Source organism: Callorhinus ursinus, unplaced genomic scaffold (genome assembly GCF_003265705.2).
Source record: "Callorhinus ursinus isolate GAN/ISIS: 27379988/994484 unplaced genomic scaffold, GSC_fseal_2.0 scaffold6, whole genome shotgun sequence".
NCBI classification, from domain to species: domain Eukaryota; kingdom Metazoa; phylum Chordata; class Mammalia; order Carnivora; family Otariidae; genus Callorhinus; species Callorhinus ursinus.
The window spans coordinates 50,443,950-50,457,932 of NW_027397068.1; the positions used below are offsets into that span (position 1 = coordinate 50,443,950).

At 44.7% G+C, this 13,983-nt stretch overlaps 1 protein-coding gene across 3 annotated transcripts in view; it reads right to left on the minus strand.

The window, feature by feature from the left end:
- Window positions 1-13,983, minus strand: part of SLC2A12 (solute carrier family 2 member 12) — a 53,376-nt gene that overhangs the window by 38,874 nt on the left and 519 nt on the right. Inside the window, exon 2 of one of the 3 annotated variants that reach the window (XM_073893962.1) lies at window positions 3,421-3,506. The exons of the other annotated variants lie outside the window; for them this stretch is intronic. The gene's annotated coding sequence lies outside the window, so the exon portion shown is untranslated. The remainder of the gene's footprint in view (window positions 1-3,420; window positions 3,507-13,983) is intronic. 3 annotated transcript variants of the gene reach the window in all.

The following is a 13,983-nucleotide window of genomic DNA, read 5'->3' on the forward strand; positions in this document are numbered from 1 at the left end:
AACCGCTCATGGGAGATGCAATCGCAAGCAAGGGGCTTCACGTGAACACCCTGAGACCCACACGGAGGACACAGAGGGCAGGAGCCTCCGCAGGCTCGGCGAGGCCACAATGGCTGCATTGTCTGCCGCTTGTGGTGACTCACTGGAAGCCACGCCGTAACCGGCTCGCACATGAGACACTCAGTTTTCCATAATATTTGAGTTTCTGCCTGCTCTCTGCTTTCCTTTCTTCCCCATATGCCTACTACAGCCTACGTACCTAATGGACACACAGTGAGCACTTGCCCTCTCACTAAATCCTACAACACACGGCGGAGCGTGCGCACGCAGGTCCTTCTGGCTGGCAACCAGGGGGTGAGACAGCTTGGCCCCGTGCGAACGCCTCAGGAATTGAGAAGCCCCCCTACTTCACGTTTTGCTCAAGAAAAACTTGCAGTGGCCCCCAAATGGCCTTGCAGATGTGGCCTCCCCCTTTCTCCACTCCTCCTCGCTGCGTTATCTTTCATGCCAACTCATCTTCCAAGAGTTGTCTCAAGTGCCACCTCCCCCGGGAAGGCCATCCTGCTCTGCCTTATTCTGTAGCCTCACCCCTCGGCGCTTCTCCTGCCCAAAGAATGTGTTTCTAGGGCACCTGTCATCTTTCACGGTGCTCATTTATTTACCCATTTGTCTTCTCCGGTTAAACCGAAAGTTCTTAAAGCCAAGAACTCGGCCTTCTTTATACATGTATTCTCACCTCTGGTCTTTGACACAAAGTAAATACTCAATGAATGTTTGCTGAGTGATTGAATAGAAGAATGAATGATAACAGCCCTCCAGAATACGGATCCTTGGTCCTCTGCTCCCCAGGGTTCTGTCAGTAGACGAAAATGAACGCATCATAGTATGGAAGAGTCAGCCTATACAATTTTATATTTACGTAAACGCTTAGCATTTGAGCAGCATAGTATTAGCGTTTCTATAAAGCTTTCAGCACTATTATTAGCCTGTTAATATAGCACCATTATAGAGACCACAAACTGTTTCATTCTCACCTGTATATTTATACTTTATGAAATGGCAGCCCCGTGCACGGACTTGTTCTCTAGACGTTCAGACTGTGTGTAGCAGCCCCAACGGGGACTCTGGTTTGCAGGCCCCATAGCAGTCTCCAGGCACCAGCTCTTCAGCAGCCCATCCCCACCACTTGCTGTTTCTGGAAAATGCCATGCACCTTCCCAGACTCATGCTTCTCTTCAAGCTGTTCCCCCTCATGGCATGTCTCTCCCCGAACTTCAGAGCCTAGGGAAATCTGAGTCATCTCTGAAGATACAGTTTGAATCGCCCCTTCTCTACAAAACCTTTCCAGACGACCTCTCTTTGGTTAGCACTGGTAGCTCTTCTCTCCCTTGCCCTTGCTTCCGTGGCCTCACAGCGCCCTGGATTATAATTAGTTCTGCCAGTCACCTGCCTTAGATCGGGGGCTCTTTGAGAGTAGGAGGGTCACCATCAAGGGACCCACACAGGGCCTGATGCGAAAGCTCAGTAGACTACTGGATGTCACGTGAAGGAGGAGCACAGGCTTAGCCAGAGAGCTCCCCAGACCCATGAGAGTTGAAGGGTGCTGTCCCACCAGCTGCCCAGGGGCCCAGATGCTGCCTCTTGGCCCTAGACCACGTGTGAGGCCCCCTGCGGTGGTAAATCCTGGGCACTAGCCTTCCTCTACCCACTCTCCCCCTCCTCGGCCCGCTCATCCTCTTTAGCATACAATGAAACTCAGCCCGGTGGAAAATTTGGCCTCCCTCTACACCGGCTAGCTTTTGACCTTTCTAAAACAAAAGGAGAGGAACTTTGTTTTCTTTTTCATTTTTCAAATCTCAGGTTTGATTCAGTAGTACTTGTACAGACACACTTTTCTGAAACCAATCTTCTCTGACTTCTGGGGGCTGGGCAGGTGCACTGAGGGAACAGCACCTACACGGGGTGTACTGGCCCTTCGCTGGCTCTTGCTCTGTTAACTCCCCTCTTCTGCTGATGACATGTAGGACTTTCCTTCTTTCCTTTCTTTCCTTCTACTCATTTGTCTTTCCTTCCTCCCCTCCTTCCCTCCTTCAGGGTGGGACTTTCACCAGGATGATCTGGGCGCTTGCTTCTTCCAAATTCCACTGCTACTACTTGACTTCTTCTACTGAGAAAAGACTTACAGTGTTTGGGGTTTTCCCCCTATTTGTTTAGTAATAATTATTTATGTGTTTGCTGTATATATATTCACCTCATTTCCTATCTCTGTCTTCTTCTCCTTTCTATGTGCACCTAGAATGGCGTCTCCCATCTATCCTCCATGTCACAGATCTCAGATAATAATTCTGCGCCTGTGGCTTTTGCGCCCTCACACTCATTACAGTTTCCCACAGGCCTGTCTGCACCTCCGTCCTCGGCCCCGTCTTCACCTCGATTTATTCCCACTGTCAGATGTCGTCCCAGTCTTTCTTCAGAGTCCACTTTTACAAAAATTACGGAGAACAGAAATCAGATGCTTTCCAAAACTGATGTATGTTCCCTTAAAAAAAGAAATCTTAAAATGCAGCCCTTGCCTTTGTTTTTAAAATAGCCTTGCCAATGGCCAGATTTGCTGCCTTCTCTTTACCCAGCCCCCAGATCAGTTATGATATTTTTGACTGTAAGAAACCAAAACCTAAAAAACAAGGGTTTAAAATATTGTGGCATTTACTGTTTAATTAGCGAGAAGACCAAGTTGAGTTTGGTATCTCCAAGGATTCACACTCTATCCATCCTTCTGTTCCTGCCTCCTCAGAGGGTTGGCTTTTGTCCCTGATTTGTCACCATATGTGCAAGGTGGCTGCCGCAGTTCCAGGCATAAAATTCTCTCACAACCAAATTCAAAGGCAGATGACAACGGAAGAAGGCTTGGGGCAGGCCTTTTTCCTTTTACTGGGGAGGGAACTTTCTAGAAGCACTGTGGAAGATGATGGGTTTCGGGATATGCTACCCCTAAAACGTGGTATCTTGGCTTATTGAGTCTTTTAATCTGAAGGAGTTTGAGAAAATGGCAGAAGCAGGCGGGTCCCTCTGACCTTCCCCCTGCCCTTCTCCCCTGAAGCAGGCAACAAACCGTCACATGAGAGATGCTTTCCCTACACCCAGAAGAAAGGAGCACTCTTAGCTCTAAAGACCCAGAGAGGCCGCGAAGGATCTGAACACACAGGCCTTGCCTCATACAGCTTGACCTGCCACATTACTCCATGGCTGTCCACTCTTCATCAAACCGAGCATACAACCACTCAGGCTTAGCTTCTTACAGTCTTTATTTCCTGGCGAAGGCTCCCGTGTCATGTAGAATCTACATTAAATACATTTGGATGCTTTTCTCCTCTAATCTGTCTTTGCCAGTTTAATTTTCAGACCCAGCTGAAGACTCACCCTAATGTCTCATTGGCCAGAACCAGTGGGTTCCATGCTCCATCTTGGCAAGAGTGACTGAGACGTGAGTGTCGAAAACTTCAGTTCTGCAGGAAATGAGGAGGGAGTTAGCGTAGCTGTTGGGTTTTCAGTGTCTGACACATCTCATTCTAGCCACAGGTTGCAGTTGGGAATCCCTCTTAGCTAGGCTGGGGGGAGCAGCTGATGAGGCAGAGGAAGGCCAGCCGAAGACAAAGCACAAGCTGACACCCCACAATCACCCCCCCCTCCCAGGTGGGATCTGGGTGACATTCCTCAGGCACTCCTGGCTGCCCTAAAACTAAGAGAAGGAAATAAAAAACAAACAAATGGTTAACTAATAGAGATCACAGTCCAAAAAAGACAAGAGCCTCTATCAGTTTACAAAATGTCTTAGTGATTTACAAGAAAAATGCGTTCTTATCAATAACCTAAATTCCAGAAGGAAACTCCCAACTATCTTCATGTTAATGCTTTACTCGAGGGAAAAATCATCTTAACTTGACAATGGCAAGGCCTCCAGGGTCTTGTCCTCTTCAGCATACAAAAGTTCTTTAGAAAACCTCCCTTTTCTTTGCATCCCCCAACTCCCAAGTATATAATCGGTCACCCCTCTCAACCCCGGTGCGGCCGCTCTTTCTGCCCACAGGTCCTCTCCCCATGCTTTAATAAAACCACCATTTTGCACCAAAGATGTCTCAAGAATTCTTTCTTGGCTGTTGGCTCCGGACCTCACCAACATTCAAAACTACATTACAGCTGCTGGCCAAATTTCTGATGTCTGGAAGTTATTTTTCTGGTGTGACTTCATTGGACGAAGGAAGGAATTTTTTTTTTGCTTCCATTTCTTGGTCCCCTGACTAGGAATAAGAGATATCATTCCTGCATGATTTAAAGGGGCCCGTAGTTCTTTGCTTGTCAAAACCAGTATCTGCCGAACTAAAACTTCCGGAAGGCACCATTCCAGTGGCTCATCTGGGCTCTGTCCTTTCTTAATACTGATTTCATGTTCCGGAATGCAATGAGCCGCTGTCTTTCCTACCTGCCCAGAGTTGCTGACATCCTGGAAATTGTAGCCCCTGAGAGAGAAAGAGAAGGAATGGTAACAGGATGGCAGGGAAGATCGGACTGTGGAGCAAAACTGCGACCCTCTGCCAGTGCGGCTCCAGGGGTCTGTGGGGATGACTTCCCTTTAGCTGGCTCCTGAAAATTCTCTCAATGAGGGATGCCCCGTGGGAGTTTGTGCAAAACTAAAATTTCACTGCCTTTTATGCATTAGGCCTATGTGTGCATCTTATTTAGGGTTAAATCCTAACGCAGATGAATATATCTGGCTTTCATGTTTTTGTGATTTTGCATCTCTTTGCATGTTTTTATGGATATTTTATTTTATTTATTTTTTTTTATTTATTTGACAGAGAGAGAGACAGCGAGAGAGAGAACACAAGCAGGGGGAGCGGAAGAGGGAGAAGCAGGCCTCCCGCAGAGCAGGCAGCCTGATGCGGGGCTCGATCCCGGGGTCCTGGGATCATGACCTGAGCTGAAGGCAGATGCTTAATGACTGAGCCACCCAGGCGCCCCTTTTATGGATATTTTAAATAGACAGTTAAGGGCGGGGGGGGGGGGGGCAGTGAATGTGCAGAACAAACCAGCAGCCCTCTCACCTAGAGATCTCTGAGGTTTCCTGGACAGGACTCTCAATGTGCGCAAGCTGTGGTAAGCTATGGACATTTGAGAATTAACAAGACCTTTAAAAAGGATCCTCATCCCATCAATGACTAGTGAATGTTGGAAAAAAATAGTAACATATTTGTACTTTAAGATTTCAAACGTATGCAGACGTGATGAAAACATTTTTAAAAAAATTCAAAGTGCCAGGGACTGCACAGCAGGTTTCCGTCAGCCTATATTTTCCAATCAATAAATATAAAACTTCGAAGACTATGATGTGAGGATTTAAAGTTGTTGAAGGAATTGCTAAAGGAGTCTACATACTTGAAAATGACTGTGAATCATCCTTAGTGCATTTACAATTTTTAAATTAGGGAAATACAGGGTGCCTGGGTGGCTCAGTCGTTAAGCGTCTGCCTTCAGCTCAGGTCATGATCCCAGGGTCCTGGGACTGAGTCCCACATCAGGGTCTCTGCTCAGCGGGAAGCCTGCCTCTCCCTCTCCCACTCCCCCTGCTTGTGTTTCCTCTCTCGCTGTGTCTCTCTCTGTCAAATAAATGAATAAAATCTTCACAAAAAAAAAAAGAAAGAAAGAAAGAAAGAAAGAATGGCTAAGAATGCCCAGAAAGAGGAGAAATGGAAGAAAAGGTCCAGATAAGTTGTCAAGTTGTTGGGGAGGGGTGGGGCTGGGGCTAGGGAGCCACATAAGGAAACAACAGGGCCACAGCCTATGGGTTTTACATAAATTGGTTTACAAGAAATTCCGTATGGTGGATTTGACAGGAGACTTTTAAGAATGGGCCCCTCGAGATATTTAATTGCTCAATAGCTCTCTTCCAATCATAGAAACGATCCACAGACAGCTTGTATGAATGGGATTTGAGAGTGGGAAGGAAAAAGGGCCTTGATCCACACACGGATTGGGGCAAGGATTAGAGAAATGACTAGTTGCACGAGGTGAAAGTTAACAATCAGTGGAGAAAGGAAGTTGGCGCAAAAAAGTGATCAGAAGAACCACCAGACTCCTAAGGGACACAGTGTGTGTTTAAGGATGGGCAGAGACGGGCGGAGAGCAAGAAGGCATGTGGACTTAACCTTATAGGGGCTGGAGCTCTGTTTACTGAAGTATTAAAAGAATGGTGACCCCAGGAAGCTGCGGGATTTCAGCATGCGGGTGAGGCTCTCTAGGGCTCCCTAATTCTGTCCCCACTGTGATCACTTGCAGAGACTGGCTTGGTTTCTCTAAACTGATATGGTCTCTTCCTAAGAATTCTCCCTCTCATGGTACTTAGCACAAAGGTTTCCTGATATAGTCCCTGCTTACATCTTCAGATTCCTTTGCCATCCTCTGGCCTCTGGATGAACTCTGCGCTCTCGTCATACAGAAATATCTGTAGATCCCTGAATGGGCCATTCTCAAAACTGGCACACAAGCTATTTTCTCTGCTTATCATGCTCTCTGTAAACACACTGACCTCAGTTACACCTTCTTGACTCGGAGTCGCTCTACATCTCCCAGAATCCATTAAAAGCGGGTGGAGGTGCCCCTTGGGCCCTTGCAGAGCATCATCCATCCGGCTACCTTCTCCATTGTGGGTTCCCTGATCTCTTGTCCTCCACCAGTTGGTAATAAGCGCTCGCATCGGAGGGATGTCTTTTATTCACCGCTGGACCCGGGGTCTAGCATCGTGTCTGAGTCTTAGTAGAATCAACATTGGCTAAACGATCATCTTGTAATTACTTCGATTCTTATCTTTCTGATGAGTTGGTAAAATCTATAGCCATGGATAATGTATTATGTGTCTTTTTTCACTCTGAAGCATCCAGCTCAACAAGTATTACTGAAGTAAAATGTTCTTTAGTTTAGCTGAACAAACACTTAATTCATTTACCCATTTAACAGTGAAGCATGTACCATGCACCGGCACTATGTGTTGGGCACAGATGGTGACAGGTTCATCTACGTAAACAGTATGGGTGGTCACCGTGAGCACTGCGTTGAGAGATCTCCTAGCTTACATCTGGATTTGATGGCTCAAGACGGTGGTTACTTGGGCGCCTGGGTGGCTCAGTTGGTTAAGCGACTGCCTTCGGCTCAGGTCATGATCCTGGAGTCCCGGGATCGAGTCCCAAGTCGGGCTCCCTGCTCAGCAGGGAGTCTGCTTCTCCCTCTGACCTTCTTCCCTCTCGTGCTCTCTATCTCTCATTCTCTCTCTCTCAAATAAATAAATAAAATCTTTAAAAAAAAAAAAAAAGACGGTGGTTACTTGTCCCACATGCATGTGATCCCTGATGGAAATACGGACGAAAGGTGGAGTTCCTACTTCTTATGAGCTGCCCAGTATTTCTTGCACACACACGGTACTTGCAGTCAGCTCAGAATTCTGATAGGTACCAGAATATATATTTTATCCAGAAACGTATAAACTGATAGCCAAAGACATGTTGCATAGAAAATTAGGGAACTAGCTAAAATAAAAAGCAATGACGTTCTGAAACGAGTGAAACAGGGACCCCAAATCCCAGATCAGATCACAGAACAGAGCACGAAGTAGAGACATCAAGTGCTGGGTGGTATTATCGGTCAAGTGGGCAAAACCCTGGACTGGATCTTAGGATACTGAGACTCTGCCCCACATTACCCATGCTTCCTGGAGCGCGTCCCTTTGCTTCTGTCTAGGAGGTGCCTGGGCTGAATGGTGAAGGTACGGTCAGGAATCAGAGTGACTGATTAGTTACCAGCTAGCTTGTGACATGTCTCTTAATCTTTCTGTTCCTCTGGGTCCTCATTCCCAAGATATAGATAATAACATTACCTACTTTATAAAGTTGCTATGAAAATCCATGAGATAGAAAACTGCACTGGGCATGGTAATGTTTGCTGTTATTCTCTTAGCCTCAGTTTGCTTATCTGTGAACTGGGCATAATATTACTTCATTGGGTTGTTTTAAAGATAAGAAAGGATAATAGTACTAGAAGCATTTGACCCACAATAATCATTCAACAAAGATTTGTTTAATCTGAATCCGAGAGGTAAAATCCCCATAACAAGAAAGTAAAACTTTGAAACAGTCTCCCTTACTGATAGCGCCGGAAGTAAAATGATACCTTGTTTCCAGCATAACAGTTATGCCTTTTCATAAATTCTCGAGTTCCTTTGTTTTGGGCAGTACCTACATAATTGGGTTTACATCATGAAAAATTCTTCCTGTGATTTTGCCTTGGGGTTTCAACAGTTTTGTTTCCCAATGGAATTGAAACATACCATTAGCTTGGGCATGCTCTCTCACCTTACAAATTGATCTTAATCACAACTTTTCTCTCTATTTGTAAAAGTCTTGCACACCTGAGGCTGAGATGCCATTGCGGGCTGGTTTCTAAATTAGCATTGCACATTGCTACCAACTGTGCAGGAGCACAATATTGTGGAGTCAATAATATGGATGTAACCAACAGGCCCCAGAGCCTCACTGTGCCCAGCAGACCTGAGTCTTAAGTGTTCCCGAGAAACAATTACTTCCAAGGAAAGCACCAGGTAACAGCTTAAAGGTGAATTACACCTGATTTACTCAAAGAAAAAAATACTCCTCTAAGTCAAACAAAGGACTGCATTTTTCTCCCCGATATTTTGGCAGAATGGTATAAAGTGAGTAATTGTTCAAAAAAGAATGAAAGCTACTAAAAATAAAATGATGTGATCATTTATTTTAGTCTTATTATTACTTCTACCTAAATTGTATAGAAAAATTAGTATATCACCGAGGCATAGCCATTTAGCAAATGCATAAATGACTGCTGTGACATAGGAAGTAAAATGATACCAATGAGCCAAAGCAAACCAAACTTAAATTTAAAAGAACCCTATGAATTTATGATCTACTACGAAGATAATATATTTGACTCAAAGTTTCAGCTGGGAAATATCTGGGGTGATTTCAAGTCTTTTGCCTTTAACAGCGATCGGGTACTTTCTGAAGGAAGATGGATTAGAAATTATCCTTATTTGGTATTTGGTCAAACAGCCCCTTGGGAAGAAGCCCATATTCCAACTTTCCCCCTTACTCACCACCATAACTCTGTCTTTTTACATGGCTTTCATCCCCTATTTTATTCAATAGCTCATCTTTCTGGGGAAGACTGTGCATGAGAAAAATTGAACTAGGGAGCCCCAACTCTGCTCCATTTAAGAATCACAGACAGGGGTGCCTGGGTGGCTCAGTTGTTAAGTGTCTGCCTTTGGCTCAGGTCATGATCCCAGGGTGCTGGGATGGAGCCCCAAGTCGGGCTCCCTGCTCGGCGAGAAGCCTGCTTCTCCCTCTCCCACTCCCCCTGCTTGTGTGCCCTCTCTTGCTGTGTCGCTCTCTGTCAAATAAATAAATAAAGTCTTTAAAAAAAAGAAGACTCACAGACAACCAGTGCTTGGTCACACAATCTGAGTAAATAGCTGTTTCAATCCTTAGAGGCACAAGCTAATTGCGCACTAATGGAGGGCCATTGGGAGCGCTCAGAACATTTCACACCCTTAGGCTAAATATTACTTAGGTTCCTACTATTGGAGAAAATGCTACCTACAAAACCATATTCAAGAACTAACTATTCTTGAATGAAAAATAGATGCCCGTATATCTACAGCAATTAAAAATAGCATTTTAAAATTGGCCGAATCACCTTTAATTTACACACGTAAATTAGAATTTCCTTAGGTGGCTCCAGGGTGGATCCATTGTACTTTGAGGGTGTTTGTTTGTTTGTTTGTTTGTTTGTTTTACCAGCTAATATAAGATCCAGCCCACTAAAAAGTACCCTGTTGAAAATTCACAAACAATGTAAGTGAAGGGCTACCACTAGGCCTGTTCCTGGGGTCTCTGAGACCTCCACTCCTCCTAGCAGTCTTACCAGACAGAAAGATGATGTTAAAAATATTTAATGACTGGGAAAGGGGCATTGACCAATTCGAATAGACATGAGCTGTAAAACCAGCTCAGGCACACCAGTGTCTGCTGACTAATTCCAGTCCTCCCCAGGTCAGCCACATTGCATAAAGCCTCCGTCAGGGTCTGCCAGGCCTTGCCACCTGCAGACTCCCACCAATGCCTATCCGCTGCTACGGGGGCCGCCGGGAGCTAGTCTGTGGCAAAGTGGCAACCTCTCTGCCCTCTCTAGGTCACAGTGATCTCCAAGGGAAACAAGAGCCCTGGCTGCCTGAGCCAGACACCACCCAGAGTTTGTGGTGAAACAGGTGCCGCCATGTTTGTTTAGAGCCTTCTCTCTTTCTAGATCTCGGAGAAGCCAGTTGCTGGAGCCTCACAGTCACAAAAAGCCTCAAATTTAGACTTTTGATGTGATTTCCAAGTGATGTGAAATGCACAATCATAGAGATAAGCTGACTGAAGTGAAGAGAGGTGGCTACCTTTAAATCTAGTCTTATTTCCAGACAAGAGTCTACAGCCCCTCATAGATTCACATGTCTATAAATCCCGTCACTCTCTTGGCAATATCAAGTTGCATACAGTCACTTTTTGCCGTTACCAGCCATTAATTTATTAAATATGCGTGTTTTTAAAACACAATAAAACACAGTCACTCTTTGATATATGGAAAGCCTGGAGAAATGGTAATGGCTAAGGCCCTGGGTCTTCCCAACATGACTGGTTCGTTGTTAGAACTCTTCCTCTCACAACCAAGGCTCTGTTACGAGGTCAGCTGGTTGTTGGCCTGACTTACTTTTCTCTGGGGATAAGCTTGCTTCTAAAAGTCTCCTCAGCTCTCTGACAAGGCTAACCCTGGGACTCCAAGCCTCAGTAAGAGCGTAGTAAAAGTGCCCTGACCTCAGGAACAGGGCCTGCATAAGCAGAGGAGCGATGGACTTGTGGTTTGCTACTGTGGCCCCACCCAGGAGCCCGCTCAAGGATATAAGGGGTAGGAATGGAGCAGGGAGACACCGGCCTCGGGTTTTTCCTTTCCCTACCTCCCCTCTTTTCCCTAGAGAGGCACCATGGTGACTTCTCTTATGTATTGACCACCTGTTCAGCTTCTCCTTTGCCAAAAGGAGTTTCACAGATTTAAACAAGTTTGAGAACAACTGCCTTTGGCTACTCATCTGATTAGCACAAGTGTGCATTTCTTAAGTCTCAGGCTGTGGCATCTTGGATTGAGAAGAGTCTTGGCGGAGATGAAGCCCAGTCCTTTCAACTGGGTCAGTGAGTTCAGTTCTAGTGACCCGGGTTCCAGTACATTCCGGCAGCGGGATCTGCCATGCTGAGAACCTGCATTCATACAATGAATACTGTTCTTGGTTTCGGAACGTTTGGGCGGGTGCTGGTGGGGTAGAGGGGGGCCTTAAGGAAACCCTCCCCTTAGCCAGTCATTTGAAACATGAAATTAGAAGAGCCTGGGAGACCCATCTCCTGAGATAGAGGAGGAGGCATCCAGCCTCCCAGGCCAGAGACACCACGGTCAGTTTTGTACCAGCACTGAGTGAACTTGGGCCAACAACACAACTTCTCTCCCTTGTGTGAGATGTTCTAGCAGCGTACTTTTCTAATATCACCTATACCGTGGTCAGCTCTAGGCACCAGGATGGAGCTCAACCCTGCCTATGAGGTCAATTATAATATGTCTGTGAACACTAAAAAAATTACTGAAAATATATGCACTTTGAGTCATAACTTCTTGAAAATGAATTTAAGTTCATTAGCTTCTAGTTATTGGAACAAAGCATTCTCTCCAGGTGAAGAAGGGATGGCCGAGCAAGATCTGCCAGCACTTTTTATTGTGCATAAAAGTATTTGAGGGTGCAATCACGGAGTTTAGGAATTTTTGTTTTGATTTGGTTTTCAGGATCTCGAATGACTTAATTATCTTCCCCTGGGTTGTATGACTTGTTCCTCTTTGTGCTTTAATTTTCCCATCTAGGAATATAGAAAAACTTGTATCTTCAAATGTAGGAATAGAATGATAATTATTGAGCATATTTAAATACTCTGAATTTCCTGGATGAAACTATGGAAGTTTAAAATACAAAGAAGTCAAAAGAAGTATTTGACAAGCATTATTTCATTAAGCCTCAACATCTTTATAAAACAAACTAAAGTATAATCCCAAAACACACAGCAAGCCTGCACTATGCATTTGGTAGATATATATATATATTTGCGTTTGGGTACCAAGAGATGTCTCAGACAATTTAGGAAAATTTACACAAGTAATGTTAAAATGTTTGCATTCATCTAAATGTAAACTATAGCACAGATCAAAGTTTTATTCATTTAAGATTTTAGGGAAACATTTCGGCTTTCTTTTCTATATAATAAAGGTTCCTTTAGAATTAAATTTAAAAAATAACTTACAGTATTTATCCATTTGTCATTTCTTCAGAACACAAACAGTTGCACTTTAAATTGCGTTTTGTGCGTATATTCAATCTTTCCAAACACAAATACTTGTGACCTTACTTCAGGATAATTGTGCACTTGCACAATTTAACCTATTAAGAGTACACCGTGCTTTCAAAGCTGTATCAAAATTAAATAGTCCATTTTTAATTGTTGCTGTAGAGGCCCCCTCAGGACAAAATTTCTTTTCTTCTTTGCGACATTATCACCGACTATTTTTTTTTTAAGATTTTTATTTATTTATTCAAGAGAGAGAGAATGAGAGATAAAGAACACGAGAGGGAAGAGGGTCAGAGGGAGAGGCAGACTCCCTGGCGAGCAGGGAGCCCAATGCGGGACTCGATCCCGGGACTCCAGGATCATGACCTGAGCCGAAGGCAGTCGCTTAACCAACTGAGCCACCCAGGCGCCCTATCACTGACTATTTAGTGATTATTGATTTGGCCACCTCAGCAAGCTCTGCGGCTCAATCTTTCAGAACTTGGAGAGAACACTGCGATTCTTTCCATGAACCCTCAAATACAAGCTTCCCTGGGCTGCTCTGAGACTGAGCCAGAGAGCACCCGGGAGGAAGAAGGGGCAGCTCTGCTTAAGAAAGGGACTCAGCCATCCTGAAGGATGGCCTCAGACATTCATTCTTGAGCAGAAGTGGGAAAGCAGGAGAAAAGTTGAGCAGGGAGCAGGGTAAGGGAAGGCTGACAGCTTCTCATTGCCTAGGAGCCAATCTGCACCTCGGACAGAGAGGTCGTGGAATCAAGTCCAAGATCAGACAAACCCACAATGCAAACATAACTTTACAGATCCATCGCAAGGTGAAAGGTACATGCCTTTTGTATCATTTAGTGTTCTGGACTATTCATGAAATTCCAATCTATGGCCTGGGAATCTATGGTATGGTGAAGGGGAGCAGAGCTGAGAGAGAGAATTATTTGTGTTTGATTTAATTTCCTATTACAATTAGTTTCTATTCCTTTGAGAACCAGCTAAAAGAGTAGGAAAGGATGGCCAAAAGCTTGCAACGTGTTTGTGGGAATTGTAAATGTGGAAGTGAAGAACAGCATTCGGCCCGGCAAAGATCACTGAAATGAATTAAAACTTTTTCAGATTTCACCACTGAAAGGAAAAAGTATTAAAGGAACCCCCCAGGTTGAAAGGCCAGTTGGAAAGAGAGCAGGAGCAAATCAAGCAGAGGTTTTAGGCTTGAATTCATTACAAATCCATTACACACGGAGGCTGGGAACTTAAAAAAGTGGTGTTCAGTGATTACATAACTAATACTTTCCTGAAGCCTACTGAAAATACTGATTTAAAACATGGTGGTTGTAAATGTCCACTTGTTACAGATTGCCCATTTGTGCCAATGAATGAAAAAGTGTGTGTGTGTGTGTGTGTGTGTGTGTGTGTGTGTGTGTGTGTACACACATGGGCCTCTCTTGCCGGTCACTCGTCCCCGAATGAACGAGTTCTACATTCTGCCAAC